The 22973-nt window shown below is 38.2% G+C and overlaps 1 long non-coding RNA gene across 1 annotated transcript in view; it reads right to left on the bottom strand.

The window, feature by feature from the left end:
• The window catches only part of LOC147583288 (uncharacterized), a 72943-nt gene extending 57678 nt beyond the window's left edge, over positions 1 to 15265 (bottom strand). Inside the window, exon 1 of the long non-coding RNA XR_015248059.1 lies at positions 15208 to 15265. This is a non-coding gene — a long non-coding RNA (uncharacterized LOC147583288). The remainder of the gene's footprint in view (positions 1 to 15207) is intronic.
• Positions 15266 to 22973: the final 7708 nt, after the last annotated feature.

The following is a 22973-nucleotide window of genomic DNA, read 5'->3' as shown; positions in this document are numbered from 1 at the left end:
AGATCCATATGTTGGTCGTGGCAAGCCCCTTCTCCCTCAAAGATGCCAAAAGTTTGAGGCCTGCAGGTTCCTTTGCAGTCCACGTGGTGCAAGATCAGAGTAGAGGCTCCCAGAAAGCGACCTATGATCCTGGCATAGCTCACTGTCCCCCCAAGCTTTCTTTTCTCACTGGAGGAACTGCAGACTCCGGGAGACCTCTTTCTGTCATGCTATGCTGGCTTGGAGTGATTTTGCCTTTGTGGAGCCACTTCTCTTATCCTCCTAATGCCCTCTGTCTTGGCTTGTGGTACAGGGGGGTGCTTCAGCCTCAGGCCAATGTTCTAAGATCCTGTCAGTGGTGTCTTATCCTTCAGTAGTCGTTAGATGTTCTTCCTGTGGGGGGGAGCAATGTCAGGAGCAACCTATGTGACCACCTTGGTGATGTCACAGCATTCATTTTTGATCAAAGAATTTAGCTACCCAGTACTGTTTAAAACAAACATCATAACAACTTAAAATAATAGAACCCTGTATGTTAACTACACTGGAATTAAAATTGTAAAAGTAAAATGAAAAATAAACAGCACAGAAAATGATTTCTTCTAGATAGCCACTCTATTTGTTTAATTCATATTTATGGTCAGCTGTTACATGCAAGATTCCAGGTAATGCATATTCATGAGCTAGATGTAACACAGTAAATTTATATATTATTTTTTAAAGTACCATGTAATCCGGTGGATTTGAAATTTGCAACTACTGTCTGGTTGTACTAATCCTTGAAAATTTTTAAAGGGAAAAATGAATAAAATACAGTTAAAGATGACAAACATCTAGATGTCATAAATATTAATAACTTATAAAACTTGCTGAATAAAAACAAACATAAGAATGATTTCCATTTTATATCTCTTCTTCATGTACCTTTCAAATAAATGCTAGCAACCAGAAGGTAGCAATAATCCATATTCTAGATTATTAATAGATGCGTCAATTATTTGGTATATTATATAAGCCTACAGAGGTTTATTGTTAAGCTCTGACACAGATTATAGATACCATACTAAGAAATCAATTTTCTTAGTCCATACTTTTGCTATGTTATGACTTCTGGATGAGAAAAGTATTCCATTAATATCCAGAGATTTTTCTAGGATGAATTTTGGTTTAAATATATTCATTATAGTAATTGTTCTACATTGATTTAAATTTCAAATATACACACCCTTTAAGGAATTCCATTCCCAGATCTTAGTCAAAACTAAGAAAATGAAACTACCAATACGTAAAGTTACAAGTTAGATATTTATTACCATGATACTTTATTAACAAGAAATTTTGAGAATAAACTAAATGTTTACCAATAAGGGAATGTTTTATACACCATGTTATAGGCATTGCTTAGTCTCTTTCTTTAGAGATACAGATGGCAGGAGTGCCATTAGGGAAGGTGCATATAGGAGGAAAAATTGGGAGAGACACAGACAGGACTGTGAAAGCTATCAGGCTACAAAGCAAGTCTGACTCTACAAAGGAGAGAGGGGAAGGAGATTGGGTAGAAGCATCATAGACTGCCATGCAGTCTGTGGTAGGTTTGACAAAGCCATCAGTCTTCCAGCTGAAGTTAGCCATCAAAGGAACCCATGTCCAGCAGGAATAGATAAACTATCCTTTGCACACTCAGTCATTGGATGGGAGCAGCTTGTGGGAGACCTGGCCTCTGTGCAAACATTGTGATGAATTTCAGGACACTTGCTAAGGCCCTTAGTAAATTATACCCACTACATCTGATGGACTTGAGCTACATTCTTCTGGCTATTGCAAGCATCCCATGCCATGAACTTATAAAAAACACGAAGATAATGACTTGGAGTATGGATTTATTGGAAGGATTTCTATAATAGGTAAAAATAAATTACAGAATACTATGTAATGACTTCATTAAAAATTATATATGTAACATTTGCATAGCTTCTCATAAAGTGGAGCTATTTAATAACAAAGAACAATAAAGATCTATTTTAACTAATATGTGGAAGGAGAACCAAATATAAAGCTGATGACAGATATCAGTCAACAGAAATGCAAATGCCCCTCCCCTGGAGCACCTGGGTGGCTCAGTCAGTTGAGTATCTGACTCTTGATTTCAGCTCAGGTCATGATCTGAGGGTTGGGGACCATGCGCTAAGCATGGAGCCTGTTTGGGATTCTCTCTCCTGCTGTCCCATTTACACTCTTGATCTCTCTTGGGCGGGGGAGGGGGGAACCTCCCCTTATAGTTAGTTTTTCATCAGTTTAGTTTTGCAAACCTTTCAAAGATGATTTCTAGCCTGGAAATCTTCTTAGACCCATCTCCTCCTCCTCCTCCTCCTTGTCAGTTCTCTGCCCTTCTTCCCAAGGTCTCTCCCATTTGTTGCTTCTCACTTTTCTTTTTCATCTCCCTTAATTTTCACCATCATCTATTAAAATAGAAATTCATTCACTCATTCATTCATTTTTCCATTCATGTGCTTATTCATTTATTTTTAAATGTGGGAAATCTATTTTACTTATGTGTAGACTGAGTGGGACTCAATGATCCCTGAAATCTACTGTTTGCATAATAAATACATGACCTCTGACTTTTTTGGTTAGAAAGGAAGTGTTTCATGTTTTGTCTTTGTAAAGTTCCTTATTGAGGGAGAAGGTGACAAGAACAATTAAGGAAGATAAACATACCTTTAGAGTTGGAGTCCCTATGGATATAAATAGTCAAAACCAGGAGAATGAGTATCTGTTTCCAAGAGTCCCTGAGAGACTTTGGAGTGCAGGAGAAAAATCTTTTTTAAAATTTTGTAATGTTTATTTATTTTTGAGAGAGACAGAGACAGAATGTAAGTGGGTTAGGGGCAGAGAGAGAGAGGGAGACACAGAAGCAGAAGCAGGCTCCAGGCTCTGAGCTGTCAGCACAGAGCCTGACACAGGGATCGAACTCATGAGCTGTGAGATCATGACCCGAGCCGAAGTCGGACGCTCAACCGACTGAGCCACCCAGGTGCCCCCCCCCCTTTTTTTTTTAAGAGGCAAAGGCAAGTATCCCTTCTTGTACAAGAATCCCATACAATTGTGTCTCCAAGCACTAGTGCATTAGAGAGATGAAGTAGACAGAACCTTCGATCCATACCAGTGAGCCCCGATGCAATGCACCTTTCTTTAAGTTTTGGGTAGAAGACCTGTTACAAACTGAGAGGAACATGATTGAGTGCTACCGGGTGACTATGACTGAGAGATCCATTTGTAATCACAAGGGGGATCATAGAAATTGTGGATGTTCGTTACTGATAGTAATGTGATTAGATGTGTTTTTGCAAGCTAAGTATAAAGAACATATCATGATCCCATCTCAGTGTATACCTTTCCAAGCTTATCTCCTCTCTTTTGTGCAACTACTTACAATACAAACTAAAGATTCTACAGTTCCCCAGATATTTCCAAGTTTACCTACCTTTATGACCGATAAAACCATGTTCTCTTCTAGGGCCCAGTTTCACATGTACTAACACTACACAACCTTCAGGGTTCAGCTCACACATTACCCCCATGCTTGCTACTTAAAGAGTGGTTTCTGAACCAGCAGCATCAAATGGTATGGAATTAAGTGCAGAACCCAGTCTTCATTTCAGATCTCAACCTACTTTTTCAGATTAGTAAGATCCTCAGGTGAATCATAGCACATTTGAGTTTGAGAACTAAAAAGGCTTTTTGTATTTCTTTAATCTAAAATAACCTTGTCCTGGTGTCTGACAATCCTGCGCATATAATTTTTTTCAGTGGGTTTTACCTGTCTCTAAATGCTAATTCTCAGCTTGTCTTTAGGCCAGAGTTGATCCTTAAGACTTTTTGTGGTGGCTGGAGTCTGTCAAAACCTGAGTCCACATTTATAAATCAGGAGATTTCCTATTTAAAAACTCCAAGGGTTTTGTTGTTGTTGCTGCTGTTGTTTTAAAAATCAGGATGTCTAGAAACATAAACAGAACAGCTAGAATGGCTGTCTGGGGACAGAGTGACTTTAGCCAGTGGGCCACAGTCCCTACCGCACTCACATATGCCCTGGAAATCAGGCAGCTTTACTCATTTATGTTGCCTGCCTGGCCTCTGACATTGGAGTTTGCAGCTGCTGCTTGCAAATAGACCCAGAGCTCCTGCCCAGAGGAGAGGCATGTCTTTGTCCTGTTCAATATTCCTGGTTCTAGCAAAATATCCAAAAGAGCTCTTTCTATAAACATATTTTTAAGGTGACGTAAGACAGCACCTGACCACAAAACATCTACAACCTAGTTGTGACCTTAAAATTACATTTGACACCAAATGCTAATGAGGCTGCTGAGAACCTAGATCGCTCATAAACTGCTGGTGGGGATGTTACCATGAAACAGCTCCTCTGAAAACAGTTTGGCAGTTCCATATAAAACTAAACCTCTCCTTCCCATATGCTACCCAGCAACTGTGCTCTTGAGTATTTGTTCCAGAGAGATAAAAACTTAGGTTCACCCAAAAGTTGTACAGGAATGTTCACAACAGCTTTAGTCACAGTAGTCCAAAACTGGAAACAGTCTAAATGTTCTTCAACTGGTGAATGAGTAACCAACTGGTAAACCCACACTTTAAAATACTATGCAGCAATAAAAAGTAATGCCATATAGAAAAATGCAAGAACTTGTTTGGCTCTCAACAGATTTACGCTGCATGAAAAAAAATTCACAAAAGGTTATACACTGTATGTATGATTCCATTTATAAAATATTTTTGAGGTAAAATTATAGAGAAGGAAAACATATGAGTGGCTGTCAGGAATGAGGGGAGGGGAGGGTGTGGCTATCAGAATAGCACAAAGGAGATTTATGGTTATGGAGCAGTTCTTTATGTTGATAGTGTGGTGGTAACAAGTCTACACATAGGATAAAATTGCATAAAACCACATACATGCAACACAGATGAATGCATGTAAAACTGAAATCTGAATAGGTTCTGTGGATTGTACCAATATCCATTTCCTGGCTTCTGGTATCCTATCGTTTTCATTAAATGAAACTGGGTAAAGGATGCACAAGGCTGTCTTGTAGATTTTTTTGACAACTTCCTGTGAATCTGTAATAGTTCGATATTAACTTTTCTTTAAAATACTAGTCAAAAAACTAAATTGGAGAGTATGCATGATTGAAATGACTATTTTAAATCATTTTCTTCTCTAACTGGGGCCAAGACACTCTGAGGTCAAAGGACTATTTTTATTTTTTGAATGGTGGCCCAGGAATCTAAAGAAAGTAAGAAAAACCATAGAGATATATTTATATGTAAAACCCATAGACCTATAACTATATGTGCTTGTGTATCTAGTCTACAACTTTTACGTGTCCAGTTACAAAACTCCTACTCGGCTTTGATAAATGACCATTAATGTGACAATTGTTCCTGGAGAACCCTAGCTGGACGGAGTAGCTGAAGACGTTTATTACCAACATTAGCATTATGTGTGATTCATGCAGCTTAAGAAATGCTGATCCAGGAAAGCTTTCTCAGTTGAGGCACGACAATGGAGTTTAAATATTCACTGTATAATAGCTGGCAATAAAGTCCATATTAGGTAGGAATAGTTTATTTTGATACGCTTCTCTCAGCCAAAGCAGTAAGATTTGTTTATCAGTGTTTGCTTAGCCGGACATTTTATGGCTATAATATCAGTGCAGATTTATAGTGTGTAAAGTAGTGTAGTAAAGATCCTTACTACAGTCTGTTCCTGTTTAAAAAAAAAATAAAGACCCACATCTCAAGAGCTCTACCTCTGACTAAACAGAAAGGCAATTTCAACATGGAAAAACTAGTAAATAATAACCCAGGAAGTGAGGGTTTGGACATTTCTCTGAGATGTTGCCGTTTCACATGATTGTTTCTTAAGCACTCAAAGTGAAATAGGGCAGGGAGGGGCAGGAGCATTAAGTTGAGGGTCCAGATACCTAAATTTTTATAAACAGTTTTTTCACCATTCTTGTGTCCAACTTTGTTCTATAAATATCAACACATTATTTTTATAGGGTGATTATTGACTGATGAGTGACAGAAAGGTAGTAAATGTGGAGTTTTTGTTTCAACCAAGCATTTACTTCATTTCCCCAATAGTTTCATGAACACAAATATGTTGGCTGAATGTTGTACAGCTTGTTGGGTTGCACTTTGGTTGAATGGGGAAACATGAACTAAAAAGCTGATTGGTATTTCCACAAATATCACAGGAACCTCAGGTAAAAGGGCTTTTTCATAGGCCCATCACTGAAAATTTCACCCATCAATGGCTTGTATGACAATACAACAATGATTCTCAAATTGAGTGTTGACAGGAAGTTAAGAGGGAAGGCATATGTATGAAACGATGGTAAGTTCTGAAAAGATACAGACAGGGAGCTCCTGGTGGCTCAGTCAGTTAAGTGTCTGACTCCTGATTTCCTCTCAGGTCATGATCTCACAGTTTGTGAGTTTGAGCCCTGCATAGGGCTCTGCATTGTCTGTCTGTCTGTCTCTGTCTCTTTCCTGCTCATGATATCTCTCAAAATAAGTAACTTTAAAAAAGATATAGACAGGATGATAGGAAAGGTAATTGAAATCAAACAGAATAAACTTTAATGGAGTCCATAGAAGTTTTACATATCTTTCCAAAGAAATCAAATAAAAATCTAAAATGAGCATATGAAAATTCATGGCAGTAGGTCTGTAAACAATGACTTAGGGAATTTAGGATAAGTATAGGCTTAAGCCATCTACAGCATAATGTGTTTATTAAAAGAACAACAACAACAACAACAAACCAGCAATGGTCTTTGTATAGTGTCCAAAATACAGAAGTTAATAGTCATATTCTACACTGGTTGGACCACATCTAGAGCAGTGAGATTCGTTTTTGGCTTTAGACACAAACATCAATAAATTATATAGTGTATCAGATGAATGGATAGGCTGAAGCAACTGAAACTATGCCATGAGAAGACTGTTGAGTTACCTGAGGATGACTAGAAGAAAAGACATGATAGGTCTTCAAATATTTCATGGTACCTAACAAGAGGAAGAGTCAGTCAGGTGAGCCCCAGTGTCGAGTTCTAGGAAAGTAGCTTTTGAGTGGATATAAATTTAAAATTGTGAACTATTTAGAGGTGTCACATTACAAGAACTACCTTGAAAGAGACAAGGATGGCCCATTACAGGATTTTGCATCAGCAGAGGAAGGTGGCCATTGAAAGAAGTTATTGAAGCCAAACATCATATAAGTTAGGACTCCTAAACCTTTCCAAATCAACTGAATAAAAAATGTGATCTTAAAATTCCATGGTTTCTATGACGATAGGCCATACTATCTAGTTAAAGAATGATTATTGGGCCATCTGGGTGGCTCAGTTGTTTGAGTGCGTCCAACACTTGGTTTCAGCTCAAGTCAAGATCACACTGGTGACATGAAGCCTGCTTGGGATTGTCATTCTCTCTGTCTGTCTCTCTCTTTGTCTCTTTCTGCTCATTCCTCACACTTCCTCTCTTTCAAAATAAATAAACTCAAAAAAATCACTTTCATGTCTAAAATTCGGATGTTTGATGTTCTCTCTCCCAGTTCAGAACAATTAATATAGTACGTCATCATAAAGGAATCAATGAAAGTTCAGTCTAATTCTCATTGTGTATTAGTGATAAAGCTAAGACTCTACATGGTAGTATTTATAATGATGTTCCAATTGTTTGATACTTACAGTAGCAATTGTAGCATCTGTAGCTGGAAGACAAATAGCGGATTGGAGAAAATACCTCATTGCAAAAGTCATTATAGTTACCTGAAGAGCAATTTTTTAAAGAAAACTAAAAACACCTAAGAAATCAGCATGAGAATATACAAACTTCTTGTGTCTCTGTTCATCTGTAGTTCATGCCATTGATAGAGCTAGCCTTGTTTTCCTTTCCTTGATTCCATGAAACTACACATTCCTGACGTTGTCCTACTCATCTTACTAATCATTGTCAGTAAACTGAGAATTTCTCCTTTTCTTTCCAAACTTTAATTGATTATATCAGTCCAAAACATTCTTCTCCCTATTCTGTATTCTCACCATAGGTTATGTTAATGTGTTCATTGCCTCCAGGTTTTAAATGACATCCATATGCTTGAGGTTCCTAAACTTAAGTCTGACCCTAAACTTCATTTGGATCTTCAAACACATATATCCACCTTTCCATTGGATATGTTGACTGCATTAACCATGTCTTTTTATTTTCTGTATTCTAGTGTTTTGAGATCTGGGCCTTGGTTGTACACAAAGGGCCTGCCCCTCCCAAGTTCAGCTAATTCTAGAGATGATAAATAACTCACTCTTGAACATGTCTTTGAAACACAAACCCACCAATCCAGAGAGCCCATACTCCCAACTCCTTCTTTTATCAGCTCTTACACTCTAGGCCACTATTCCTCTGCCTTAATGGCCTCAGGGCTAGACAACTAGAGACAATCTATATACCCCCGAGTCGGCTGAGAATGTTTAACCTAGCAAATCCTAAACCTCTTTACCCTGCCTTACCCATTGCCTTCTGAGGAAACCACCCATAACACTTCCCCAACCTTTTGCCTCCTGATTGACCCTGGTACTTCCCTGTTTGGCCCTGCTTGGTACGCCATGCCTCCTGCTCCTAGGGATTTGTGAGCCTACAAACTTTTTCCTCATGACAGTAATTTTTGTGTCTGTGTGATGTACCATACTTGATTAAAATAAGCCCAGTGTACCCTTAAAATACATGTCCTAGAAAAGGAATATCCAGAACCAAGATCCAGTGGGGCTTACAGGCTCCCATAACCCCCCAAACCCCTTAATGTCTTACCTACCAAAACACGTTTGTCTTTAGAGTGTCCCATCACAGCAAATGCTACCACCATCCACCAAAATTGTTTCTGCCCAGGTGTCATTGATATCTTTCTCTCTCACTTCCCATATCAGATCAGCTGAAAAGTAAACCATCACTCTACCCCCACTGTCAACTTTGACCCAGAGTGCTTCAGCCTCACTTTCACATCCATTAATCAGTTTAGTAAATATGACCACGAAGGACATTTTTAAAATGTGTATCTTTTTTTTTTTTTTTTTTTTTTTTTTTTTTTAGTGTTTTTATTTACTTTTGAGAGAAAGAGCACACGCACGAGCAGGGGATGGGCAGAGAGAGAGGGAGACACAAAATGTGAAACAGGCTCCAGGCCCTGAGCTGTCAGCACAGAGCCCCCCCTCAGGGCTCAAACTCATGAACAGTGAGATCATGACTGGAACGGAAGCTGAAGACTTAACTGACTAAGCCACACAGGTGCCCCTAAAATGTATCTCTTAAGAAGCTTAGACTCTTAAACACTTTGCCTTTGCTCTTAAATTCATTCTAAAATCTTTAACGTGGCTTACAAAGTCTGCGTGGTATGATTTCTCCTACCTTTCCAGCCTTCCCTTTGCACTGCTCCCTCCCTCTCTCAGGACAGCAACGTGGATACATTTTTCAGTTTCTCAACAGTGTGCCCCACCACTGTACTGAGTATATTTCAGAGCTTATGTGTCAGTTTCTCAGGGTGCCTGGGTGGCTCAGTCCGGTAAGTGGGTAAGAATCTGACTCTTTCTTTAATTTTTAAAATGTTATTTATTTCAAGAGAGTGGGGGGAGGGGCGGAGAGACTCCCAAGCAGGCTCCTCAGGTTGGCGTGCAGAGCCCAGCACAGGGCTGGAACTCACAAAGCCTGAGATTGTGAAGTGAGCCAAAGTCAAGACTTGGGCGCTTAACCGGCGCTTAACCCACTGAGCCCAGCGTCTGAATCCAACCCAGGTCTGGATCTTGATTTCCACTCAGGTTATGATCTCACATTTCGTGAGATCCATCCCCACACTGGGCTCTGCGGTGACAGTATGGAGCCTGCTTGGGATTCATTCATCCTCTGTCTTTCTCTCTCTCTTCCCCTTTCCTCTTCTGTCCCTCCCCAGCTCTCCCACAGGTGCGTGCATTCTCTCTCCAAATAAACAAACTTTAAAAAAATAAATGTCCACTTCTCAGAGAAGGCTTACTAGGTTAAGTCCTCTTGCATCTTTAATGTTCAGTGACCTCTTTCAGAAGAAATACGTATTTAATGTATGCAGTATTTATTCCCTCTCTTTGCCTAGACTATAAGCCTCATGTTGCCAGGAATCATGCATACTCCCTGTGTCTCACCTAGTGTAGATGCCAATATATTTACGGAACAAATGTATTTTTATACAACTTTAATGTTTATTTTTCAGAGAGACTGTGTGTACAAGTGGGGGAGGGGCAGAAAGAGAGGGAGACAGAATCTGAATCAGGCTCCAGGCTCTGAGCTGTCAGCACAGAGCCCAACTCATGGCTCCAACTCATGAACTGCACGATCATAACCTGAGTCTAAGTCAGATGCTTAATGGACTGAGCCTCCCAGTTCTCCTACTTATAGAACAAACATATTAATGCATTTATTATATTAATATATTAATACATTTGTAAAGACTATTCTGCCATTTGGAGTTAATGACATACAGGTCTTGAATTAGAGAAGATCCTCCTTGGTTTTCAACAAAGTTCAAAAAGCAGGAAAAAAACATTTATTGCTTCTACTGAAGAAGACATCACAAAAGTCAGATTTTTTTTTGTGAGCATTCATTTGCTTAATGAAATATGGAGTGTCTATAACCTTGCTACTCAAGTTGTGATTCACAGACCAGTATCAGCAGCACATGGAAGGTTGAGCCCCCAGACCCGCTGAATCACAATCTGCATTTTAACTAGATGCCCAGGCGACTCATAAGCACATTAAAAAATTGAGAAGCACTGAGCCATAGTATCTTCATATTTATGCTATTAACTATTTAAAATTACTTAAAATTTTCCAGCATTATACAGCACATCACTGGGAGAGAATATACTGAATACATGATGGTTGGTTTCTATCACCCCCCACTGCCACCACCAATGGTGTCCCTTATAAGGAAAGGTACAGACTGTATTTGGTTACGCTCATGATCAGGCTTTTTCCTTACCAAAAAACAAAACCATTCAAAGTGAAATCAATAGAGAAAGCAGATGGAAAACAACCTCAGTGTTTAAAATTCAGTCTGTAGCCCCATTTTACATGACGATGTGTAATACAAGCAGCTAGTTTGTAGCCCGTCGTTTGGAATTTACCTGCAAAACAGACACTTCTGAAAACCGTTTCATTTCAGTGACTGAGATGCTATGTGCGACTGCGGTTATTGAGAGTGATTTCTAATTATTTTGGCTTCCTTCAGATAAATTACCAGAGAGAAGTCTAATCTGCCATATGGTTTGCTGATACGCTGACAGTCACAAGCCATCTTTACATGCAGTTCATCTGCAGTCAGGTGCTTACTTCAGGCATATAGGAACAACCACCGAGTAATATCACTGAAGAGAGTGCTTAATTTTATTAGCCACTAATGGGAATAATCTTATTTGTTTCACATGAACATTGATCCCAGAATGTATATCACAAATAATAGACTCTAAATGCAGCATCCCCTTAAAACTCCTACCAACACTGGCAATGAAATTCCATAGGAGGAACAGGATTTTGTTCAGAGTTTGCAGTCCAGGGTTGAAGTTTTCTCCCCCCACTCCCCATCTTCACTATGTTTCTACTGCTGTTTTTATTAAGTGTTGCAGGAAGTTCTGACAACCTCACCTAGAAAGATATCAGTCCCTCCCCCACAGGGCTTAGAATCTCTAAGCCCGTCTGACAGTACAACTCAGACATGTTTCTAATAACCGTTTAGAAGCTCTATGACAGAATTCTTTTTCCATTTGTCAAGAACTATACACAGGCATTTTGATCATTGTCACAATTTAGAGAGTAGGGAACAATGAATGTGCTGAGAATCCCCCTCCTACACTCTGATGGATTCTGCTGGAGGCTCAAGGATTTAATGAAAACAGAGCTTGGGGTTAGAATACATGTTTCCACTTTCCCCTTCTTCCCTCATGTCTTTGCTTCATCTGCTGCTCTCCTTTCCTGGTGATCCTCCATGTTTTCTTTTTTTCCCCTTTTCCCCCCCAAAAGAGTAACCTAGACCAAGAGACAATTTAAATGTTTTAGAATAGATAGCACCCTAAAAACATGCTCTGTCTAGCTTCTCTAGAAATGACTTTAAATGGCATGAGCATTTTTTTCCCCATAATTTTACTACACTGTGAATTGTTCCTTGTAAGAAAAGAGATTGCATAATCTTGGGAGGTTTGAGTTATTTTTCAGGCCTCAGATACCTAAATTGTTTGCTCCATACACATGTATCTGTTGTTATAATCATTCTCTGAACTCTTTGAAAATACTGCCGATAATGGAAAGAAATTTCGAGATTTGGTGTGTATCACTAATATGTGAGGTGTTGCTATAAAATGGAATGATTTGAAAAGATACATAAATCTTTGTCTCCATATGCCCTATCTGGGTTAATGCATACACAGAACCAGTACCTACTGTATGTACTACATTGGTAACAGATCTGTAACAAGATGCAATTGTGGTTAAGAGCACATGCTGTGGAGACAGACCGAAATGAGAATGGATTTCACTCACTTCTTACTACTGTGACCTTGGGCAAAACCATTTAAATTCTAGATGCCCTGGTTTCCCTCTTTACCCTGGGGGTGCATAGATATCTTTTACAAAACTTTTAAATTAAATGACGAACATACTTACAAAACTGTTAATGCAGTCCTGGCCACAAGGCAAAAGATAAAATGTAGCTATTGATCTTATTTGTATAGATACATGCTGAAACATCAACAACAACAAAATGACTTTATATGCCCCTATTCAAAGCAGCTCAACAGACCACTGCCTGCTTGCTGATCTTTGGAATCAAACAGTAACTCATTTGGTGACCCAAAGTTCCTTTAAGGAACAACAAAACCACCCACAGGTATTGTCTTGAGGCTCTGTGATCCATACCACACTGGATTAGGTTTCAGTTGATGGAATGGAAATATAAAAACAGCTCACAACAAGTATCACTGTGCTTTTGTGTATGCAAGTCCTATTCCTGAAAATAAAAGAACATTAAGTATAATACACGGTTTTTAAATTTTTGTAAAAGTTTTCTTTGACAATGAAACGTAATACATGATTTTTGAAACCATAATAAAGGTCAATAAGTGAAAAGCTGATAATTTCATAATTTTTCATTAAAGAAGGGTGATACCAAGTATATATATACATATATATACACATATATACATATATATACACACACATATACACATATATACATGTATATACACACACGTATATATACATGCACATGTCTACTGGATAAAAAGCTGTTACCAAACCTTTACATTAGGCACATTTCTACTTGTTACAAGTAGAAATGTTTGAGAAATAAGTAACTGTAGCTTCCTGTTTTTATAATTACCTTAAGTCCATTTTGAAATGTATTCCCATTTTCCCCCCTTGGCAGTCGCATGCTGATATCCTCCTTCAAAATCAGCATGCAATGATGGCAAAGGTAGTATTTTGGCAATAAACAATTAATTTGAAGAGGTAGAACTATGTGAACCACTAAGCTTTTTAAAACAAATTTTTTAATGTTTATTTATTTTTGAGACAGAGACAGAGCATGAACAAGGGAGGGTCAGAGAGAGAGGGAGACACAGAATCCAAAGCAGGCTCCAGGCGCTGAGCTGTCAGCACAGAGCCGGACGTAGGGCTCGAACTCAAGAACCATGAGATCGTGACCTAAGCCGAAGCCAGAGGCTCAACCGACTGAGCCACCCAGGCGCCCCTCACTAAGTTTTTTAACCTTCACCGAAGACATCTTTACGTTACACCTGATCTTAAAATGCAATTACAAGCACAGTGATTCTAAAAGATATATCCAGTTTTCTCATTCGTATGTGCATATTCTGGTGGCCATTGGCAGATAATATAGACATTAAACATTAATACTCACCACCTGCAAAAAATACCACACAGGCTTGGCTTTCCTATCCTGGTAATTGCTGAAAACTACAAATTAAAAATATAATAGCGTGTGCTTGTTAGAATGTTTGAGTGGTGTTTGCTGCATAAAATGGACTCTTGAGTAGCAATGACTAAGAGGTACACACAATTTTCCTAAAAATAATTAGTAGTGTGCAACTAAGGGACCACATCCATAATGTTTATTTTTCTATCTTTGTATATGATCAGAATAACATTTTTTGTTGAGAATTCCTGTCAACTATACCTCAATAATTTTTTAAATAAAATTAATGGACTTCAAATAACTTTTTTCTAAGTATATACAGTGTATTTTGTTAGGGTGCAAAATGATTAGTGATCAAAACAATTCTATGAGATATTCTGAATCTTTACCAGACCACTGTACCATTTTTCAAATGGGTGACAGATAAAACAATAGTTAAGAGAAGTTGAAATACATGTTTTCACTGTAGATAACATAAGGTTTTAAATGCTGTAATTTCAATCATTTTTTGTGTGTGTGAATGAGATGGCGATCAGCTGAGAACTAAGGATTGGGCACAATGTTCTGGCTGGTCACGTGATAAATCCTTGAGCTTTTAAAAGTGTTCAGGCCCATGAAATATGCAACTTCCATTGATTGTTTAAGCTGAACAGTTTAATTTTGTTCAGGTTCCAGAAGTGTTAGCCGTTATGATGCTGGAATAAAAACTGTGCTTGCAAATTGTCAATATTTCTATACTGAAGTTATTCCAGCTGTCAACCTCCATATTTAAGTTATATTGGCTGTAAAGATGTTTAAAGAGGACTATCTCTTTGTTGACTTTCTTCCAACAGACCTCCTAGGATCAGATATCCCTTGATCCGTGGTTTGGTCTTCCATTTCACAGCTTCAGAACTTTAATTTTTGTCCTCACAGATGACTCTCAGGGATTCATACAAACTCACTCACATGAAACAAACTGTAACTAAATTGCCTAATTTATTAACTCATATTGAGAAATACATCTGCCACGGGAACAGAACATGAAGATAGGCATCCTCTGACGAGAACGTTCCCTCCCTTTCAGAAAAACCATGAGAAGCCAAATTATAATCAAAAGATTGCTTGATGATCATGTAATCAGAACAAGAAAAGTGATTTGTGTGATTTGTATCTTTAATGGCATCATGCTATACCAGACGTAGCAACCTCTATAGCATATGTGATACCTGTTGCCGAGAGAGAGTCCATCTCTGTCAGGGTCCCTGGTCTCCTGAAGAAATGAACCTATCTGACTGGCATTCTGCCCACTCTCTGTCTCTTCTGAATGATCCAGTCATTCTTTAACTTTCCTCTTGCCTTGCTGTGCTTACAGGGTCAAGCTGTGCTTCTAAGTTGGTTTCCTGACTGTTTCAGATCAGGCTCTTGACATAATGTTAAAGTTAGAGGCCCTTCCGTTTATTTCCCTGCTGACAAGTTCCTGAGGACACAATCCTTACACCCACCAGAAACTTCTGAATAGATTGGCAAAATCACCAGCACTGGCTTAAATGAATCTAGCTGTGATTCACTTAAATGATAAAATAATAAGTGAAATTTGAATAGCACTTTAAAATGAACTTAGTTCTTTTTATGTGTTACCTCATATGATAAAACAGCTCTATTCTTTTTTTTTTTTTAACTGAGAAGAGCCTAGGAGAACAGGAAATACATTAATAGTTGTCATTCTAATAGCAAAATTCAAGAAAGGAGATAAAATGTTTGTTGTTTCCGTATTAACTAAACACCCACAGGAATCAAATCAAAGGCAAAGGGATATGATACATCAGTATGAAAACTGTTATTGTTCCTACCACCATAAAAACTTTTGCTACATTTGTCTTAGGTTTGTGGCTTTGATTTTTACTTTAATTTTCATTGCTTTGCCCATGGTTGGCCCATTAAAAAACACAATCACTTGGTAAAGAACATTATTAGAATTCTGAGAGGCTATTCACAATCCCAAACACTAGGTATGGCACTGTGAAGAATAATTGTGTAGAATTTGCAATCGGTGCAAGGGGCAGCTTCCTTTAGTTTCAGAGAAATTCTAGCAGAACAATTAATGTAGCCTGTAAGGAAAAGCATTGCTTGTAGAATGGAGCAGAATCTGTAAAAGCAGAGGCAGGTGTGAAGGGAAGTAGAGCTCTCTCTCCCCACACAATGGTCAAAGGCACTCAGAATCAACTGGTGATTATCATTCTTATTCGTGTTATAGTTAAAGCTCCTTCCATTTACTAAATTCCTCCCATTTGTCAGACGCGAGACTAGTCTTTTAAATGCCATCATGTGATTGATTTAATCTGTACAGCAACTGAGTGAGAAAGATGATGTTGTTATTGCCAACAGGGAAAGTTCTATTTTTAATTTTTCAGATGTAGGAGAACTAGAATTTGCAAAATTCATCTTCTTTTGCTCCACGACATCTCCTTGGTGTTTGCTTCTGGTCTCATTACTATAGATTGTTTGATTGCCATGCCCACAAAAAGCATGCTCCTGTATTCCTCTAAAATTCAGATCTATGACTTTGTTCTTCCGCTGGAAATTTCCACTCACTTGTCCTGCAAATACTAACAACTTACCATTTCTAAAACTGTGCTCCTCTTTTTCATATATGACCCTGCTTCACCTGACATGCTCCTGACTTTAGTACCACCATCAATACATTCTCTCACTAAAATGCTCATTTTCCACCCTTTTCTGTACCTCCGTTCAGTCTCTAGTCAGTCACTAAATCCAGTTGATTATATATCTCAGGAATATTTTGTATATTTTGCCTCTATTTTCCTGTGAGGCTGCCACTGTCTTCGTGTTCTAATCACCAGCTTTCATGAACTAGCTTCTCCCTTACAAGTCTTATCCTATTCTAGGGTATATTTCCTACTATATTCAAGTGAGCTTCGTAAGTAGCATATCCGACTGTGAGATTCCCCACATGAAAAAATCACCAGTCTCCACTAGTATAGCACGTCAGGTCTGTGGCAAAGACGAACCAGGAATTTATCATTTTTCCATTCATCCTGGGAAGACAGCTAGACTCCACTGCCAAGCCTCCCTGGCAATAAAACATGGCCAGGTCACTGAGTTCTGGCCAAGAAAATGTGGGCAGAGGCAATATAAACCATTTCTAGGCCAGACTTCCAGCTGTATGTTGATGCCCATGGATTTGTTAGAAGTTATGTGTTAAAGAAGAAGAAGCTTCCATCACGTAGGACCCCAAAAAATCAAGCCTACCAGAGCCACTCCCTACCACAACCAGGAATTACAGGTGAATGACTAAAGGTGTATGTATGTGTGTGTATTACATACACATAATGTAGCAGTTTATTTTTCTGTAATACAAAACTCAATCTTTCCTACTCACACATATCTAGTTTTTTCTCCCATCATCCTGTATAGTCCTGTGCTCTGTGTCATTGCTGCACTGAACGTATTGCCCATCACATTGCCTGTTCTGTTCCCTTAATTTAAATGCTTGAAAACTGGTCAGTTCAGACCTTCAGACCTGAACTCAAATATTACCACTGATGGTCTCCTAGTGTTTGCAGAATTCTGTTAATACACACATCTCAGCATGTAGGGACTGCAACTGTATTTTTGGTAACCATGTCAAAAATTTCTTGGGGGCAAAGACTGTGAGATGAGTTAATAGGTAATCAGTGTCCTGTATTTGTCTTTTAAGAAATTTTGTTAAATGGATAAAACTTGGTAATATATACTATAATTAAGAAAAACAACCAGTAATTAGTTTTGCTGTGAAAATCATTCTCCATTCAAATAGACATAATCGAATAAATTATTTTGGGAAAATTAGTCACAAATTGTCACCATTCAAAATGTTGCCCAGGGTCTTATGTAAAAGTTGTGTGTGTGTGTGTGTGTGTGTGTGTGTGTGTGTGTGTGTGTGTGTGTTTTCCAGGAATGGTGGCTAAGGCTAGAGTACCTCTTCTTTGTTCCTACAACTTTCAAATTTTTAAAACTACCATGATTCACTTTCTTAAGCCTTGCCATACACTGTTAAGCAGAAAGATGAAGAAAGTAGGTCAGTTTCCTGACCTGTTTGTCTTGCTTTAGTTATATTTTTACTCAAAGGCACTGGCAGGCATTTAAAATGCAGATACATGAGCAGGAAGCACAACACCAATGGCAAAATCTCTCTCCATTTATATCTTTTCATTGTTCTCACAGCAGGATGATCTTGACAATATGTTGTACACAAGAAAAAAATAGTTTAAATTGCTGCTACTGGCTAGAGATTCATACAAAGCAGACCCATGACTCCAGGTATATGATACTTCTGTTTTCTTTCCCATTGAGTTTCAGCTAAATAATCACAAAAAGGACAATTTCTTTTCAGAAATCTTTTTTATTCTAATAGGAAATATGTAGGAATCGTAGCATAATTAATCTTCATCAGCCTCGTTAGGTGCTATCCATGGAACTAAACCACTGAGTAGTGAGTTGCCAATTATTCCCGGATGGCAAGTTTGTACCTCTCCCATCCTCTATATAACTTTTTACACATATTCAAATATATATACAACTACTTTACAAATTATTTTAATGACACTTGATTCAAAATCTCTAATATAATGCAAACAACTCAAAATAAAGAGTACATATTGTGTAGCTTTTAAACAGGAGCTATTTAATACTCAAATACATATTAAATGTCTTAAAAGATGACCCATCTCTTTCTGTATTTGCCCAAGACATCAAGAAGATCCTTACTGTGGTTCAGACAACTTCTGAAGGCTCAAAGTTCTTGCTGACAGTATTTTTGGCTGAGAAAAAGGGAAATCAGACCTTTAAAAGACTCAAGTTGTGTTATTGTACATTGGGCACCATCACAGATTGAAGAACTTTTAAGATCGGAAAGACGTGGGCTGGTGTATACATGTTTAACTCCTTCTTTTAGGTTACCCTAAGTCTTGATATATTCTTCCATGTTCTCTGCATTTTTACCTAAAAGTATTATCTTCTTGAAAATCCAATTAAGTTTCAAAATATTTAAGCAGCTAGTTAATCTCTTCATGTTTATTGTCTAACATGACTAAAACTAACTTGCACAAGAATTCAGTGTGCAATGGGTATTCTACTCCAAACATACACATATTCCATGGATGCTCTTGAGTCTTAAAGCTAATATATTCATAAGGTTATACTTCAGGCCCACACATGGAAGAATGGAGTTCTTAAAAGTGAGCAGTGCCTAGAGGGCATAATTCTTAAATGTCTCATTTATGGAGCTAGTCTAACGGTCATACGATTTTTAGAAAATATTATATATTACCTACAAATACCAAAAGAACTAAGCCATGTATGTGTGTATATATGTGTATTTAAGCCTGGAATTCCATAATAAATTTACAGACCTTAGGATTGTAAGATAAAGCATACAGATGTAGATACAGTCACTTATTCAAAGTGATGTTTTTATAACTACCTAGTTTGTGGTTCTAAATAATCCTAGGCTCTTCTAAATAATCCTTCTTTAGAGTTACACAAGATTCCTCTCACAGGGCGCCTGGGTGGCTCAGTTGGTTGAGTGTCCGGATTCGGCTCAGGTCATGATCTCACGGTTTGTGAGTTCGAGCCCTGTGTCGGGCTCTGTGCTGACAGCTTGGAGCCTGAGGCCTGTTTTGGATTCTGTGTCTCCCTCTCTCTCTGCTCCTCCCCTGCTCGTGCGCGCGCTCTCTCTCTCTCTCTCTCTCCCTCTCTCCCTCTCTCTCTCAAAAGTAAATCAACAAACAAATTTTTAAAAAAAGATTCCTTTTACTATTGTGTTATTACAGTAGGAGGAAATACACACAACAAATGATGTTCATAGTACTAACAAATGAGGAAATGTTTGCTCTCTGTGTTAAAATCTGGACCATTTAAAGACAAAGATTTTTACAATCTACAAATCTGTAAATTTATAATTTCTCAAATGTGGGGTCAGAATCTGCACTAAGAAGTCCTACCCATGAGCAACAGGAAAAACTTCATGTTGGTGGTTCAGGGAGTTAAGTAAGGAGCATTTGCTATCTACAGTTACATAAAGGTTCCGAAAGGAATGTAGTTTTGTTTTTGAAGTTAATCACCTGCTATGTGTGCTTGACTTCATAAGTCTCCTATTACATTTCTATATTTTATATTTAGATTTTAATTTCTGAAGCTCGACTTGAAATTCAGTTCCTTCTAGAGGATATTCTACCTGGTTCTGAAAGAAATACCTTCTAAAATATTTGTACTACATTGTTTCACTTAATTATTTAAAGAATGAAATTCGTACTCTTAGGTGGCGATATAATGAAATGGAACTTGTGTATCTTTCCATTTCACCACATGTGCATCCTGAGCTCTGTTCCATGGAAGAACTTGGAGAGAGTCAGTAATGCAGTGATTTCTCAAATGGTGTTCGCCATGCCCCGGGGGTCCCCAGGCAACAGGCACGAGGGAATGTATAGGGAGTGGGTTTCAGGGCAAGCCAGTCCTTCCTTCCTTCAACCAGAGAATGCTAACTTTTCTCTGTTCCATCTGCCTGTGATTTCTGAAGAAAGGATTTTATGGCTAAAAGTTTCAGGACTGCTCGTGTCCAATCATACTGTCTTTCACTTGAGGAAACTGTAACTTAAAAAGATGAAATAACCACCAGGGATGACAGACCTCTTAGGACAGAATCAGGACCAGATCATATCCCCCCGTTCTCTGTCTAATGTTTCTTCCATTTAGTCACTTGTTTTCCAATTTATTTTCTAAAAAAGAATAATATGATATTTAACCAAACTTGGTGCTCAAATAAAAACAGGCAACAGTTAGGCTCAATGATTTTGGTACATGTAATTTTGATGACCCTGGGGGGTGCCAAGTGGCTGCTCTTGGCTGTCAACCCAAGAAAATCCAGCAGCCCAGATAAATGGTGCTTTGTACTTTGTGATCACAATAGGTCGGCAGACTTTTTAGAATGGTGGATGCTAATATAGTCATAAGGTCAAACTTGAGCCCAGTAAATGGAAGAGCAATAGTTGTTACCAGTGTCTAGAGAGCAGGATTCTTAAATTTCTCATGGATACTTGTTATTCATTGGTCTACTTCGGGAAGCCCTGACTCAGTTGAAATCTTCGGGGAAGGCTCAGGACTTTAGGGAAGTAGAAGCTTGATAGGAGAACTCAGACTCACGGAGGATGGTGGAAGGCATTTCTGAGGTGTGTTAACACACTTGATAATTTGTCGTTTGTGAGAGAGAAAAATGAGAGTATAATAGGTTGTTTTTAATTGCTGCTATAACAAATTCCCACCAACTGGGTGGTTTAAAACAATACAAACGGATTACCTTGCAAAGGTATAGTTAAGAAGTCCAAAATGGGTCTCACTGATGAAAACCAAGTTGTGGTCAGGGCTGTGCTCCTTCTGGAGGATCTAGGGGAGAATTTGGATGCCTTTTGCAGCTACTAGAGGTCACCCATGTTCTAAGGTTTGTGGCCCTTTGTTCTGTCTCTGAAGTAGCAGTACTGGACTGAGTCCTTACGCTGTCTTCTCTTGGTTCTCCTCTGCCTCCCACTTCTGTTAAGAACGTTTGTGATTACATTAATATCAACTGGAAAATCCAGGATAATCTCCCTGTTTTAAAGTCAGCTGGTTAACAACCTTAATTTCATCTAATTCCTCTTTACCATGTAATGTAACATGTTTACAGGTTCTGGGGACTAGGACATAGACGTCTTTAGCAGGGGACTATTATTCTGTCTACCACACATAGTATCGACATGGATTGGGAAACTGACTTGTATGGATTGGAACTCACTAAGAATTTACTGAGGCCTCTTGTGGTGATAGTATAGTACCTACGTCGATGGAGTTTTTTAATAATTTTTAAATGAATCTGAAGAACTCTTTAAGATAGTGCTTGATACATAGTAAGTTTCCAAAATGTTAGCTAACATGAAAATTTTGGTAACCTCTTGGAGTACCTAAATTTTTTGACAAAGCAATTAAGCAAAAGTTCTTTCTTATGTTAAATATGATAGTGCTGAATAGTTAAGCTGTTAAATCAAGGTCTTAAAACTGTTTGTAAAGGAAAAATGTAATCCTGTAGTTCAAGAAATAAAGCCATTTTGAAGCATAGCACCTCTCATGAAGAGTTTCTATAAAGGACTTACTCCCTTTGCTTAATCATATTGGCCTTTTAAAGAAACCTATATTCCTTCAGCATTGTCACTCACAAAAGTACAAACTGCGGCCTTCCTTGACACAGAACACGGTTCTTCCAGCTACAGAATAATCTCCCTGTTAAACTCTGGGACTTTACCTTCCTGTTACAAGAAATCATTTTATTTCTTAAATACTTGTGGTGGTCTTGAAATACTTTAAATACAACCAGAGTGTCTTTCAAGCCCTGATACCCACAGTAGGATCTTATAAGGCACTTCATTTGTTTAATGTGGAGAAAATTTTGCCAGCTTTAATCTGTAAGTAAACACCACAGCCAGACACTCTTATTGCACAAAGCTGTGTACCAACATGGTCCCGTGGTCTCTAAATTCTCTAATTTGTCATAGTTGCCATTCATGCTGCCACACCAAGCTTTCTCTGTGATTGCTGGGGAAAATGGTCTGTTCACTTCTCTGGTGCCTCTGTTTCTTTGCTGTTCTTGGATTTCTCAGAGCACATATATACTTTCTCCTTTAAAAATATTTCCATTGAGTTCCATCTGAAAAACTCAATGCTTCTATCACACTCATGTGACATCCTCTTAAGTTTTCCAGCAATGCCGTGGATACTGCTCATTTGTGTTTCTTTGATCATTTTTATGGGATTTGAGGAAAGTGACTTTTATCTATCATTGGATCAAAAGTCTCAGGCTCTATATTTCAATATATGCATAAGTTAAAAATTGGGACATGCATACTCACACATTTTTTTTTAACATCTATTTTATTTTTGAGAGACAGAAGGAATGGGGCAGGGTCAG

This window comes from Puma concolor, chromosome A2 (genome assembly GCF_028749965.1).
Source record: "Puma concolor isolate L17-30 chromosome A2, mPumCon1.1.hap2, whole genome shotgun sequence".
NCBI lineage: Eukaryota > Metazoa > Chordata > Mammalia > Carnivora > Felidae > Puma > Puma concolor.
The sequence above is the reverse complement of the archived record's forward strand: the minus strand, read 5'-3'. Positions and strand labels throughout refer to the sequence as shown.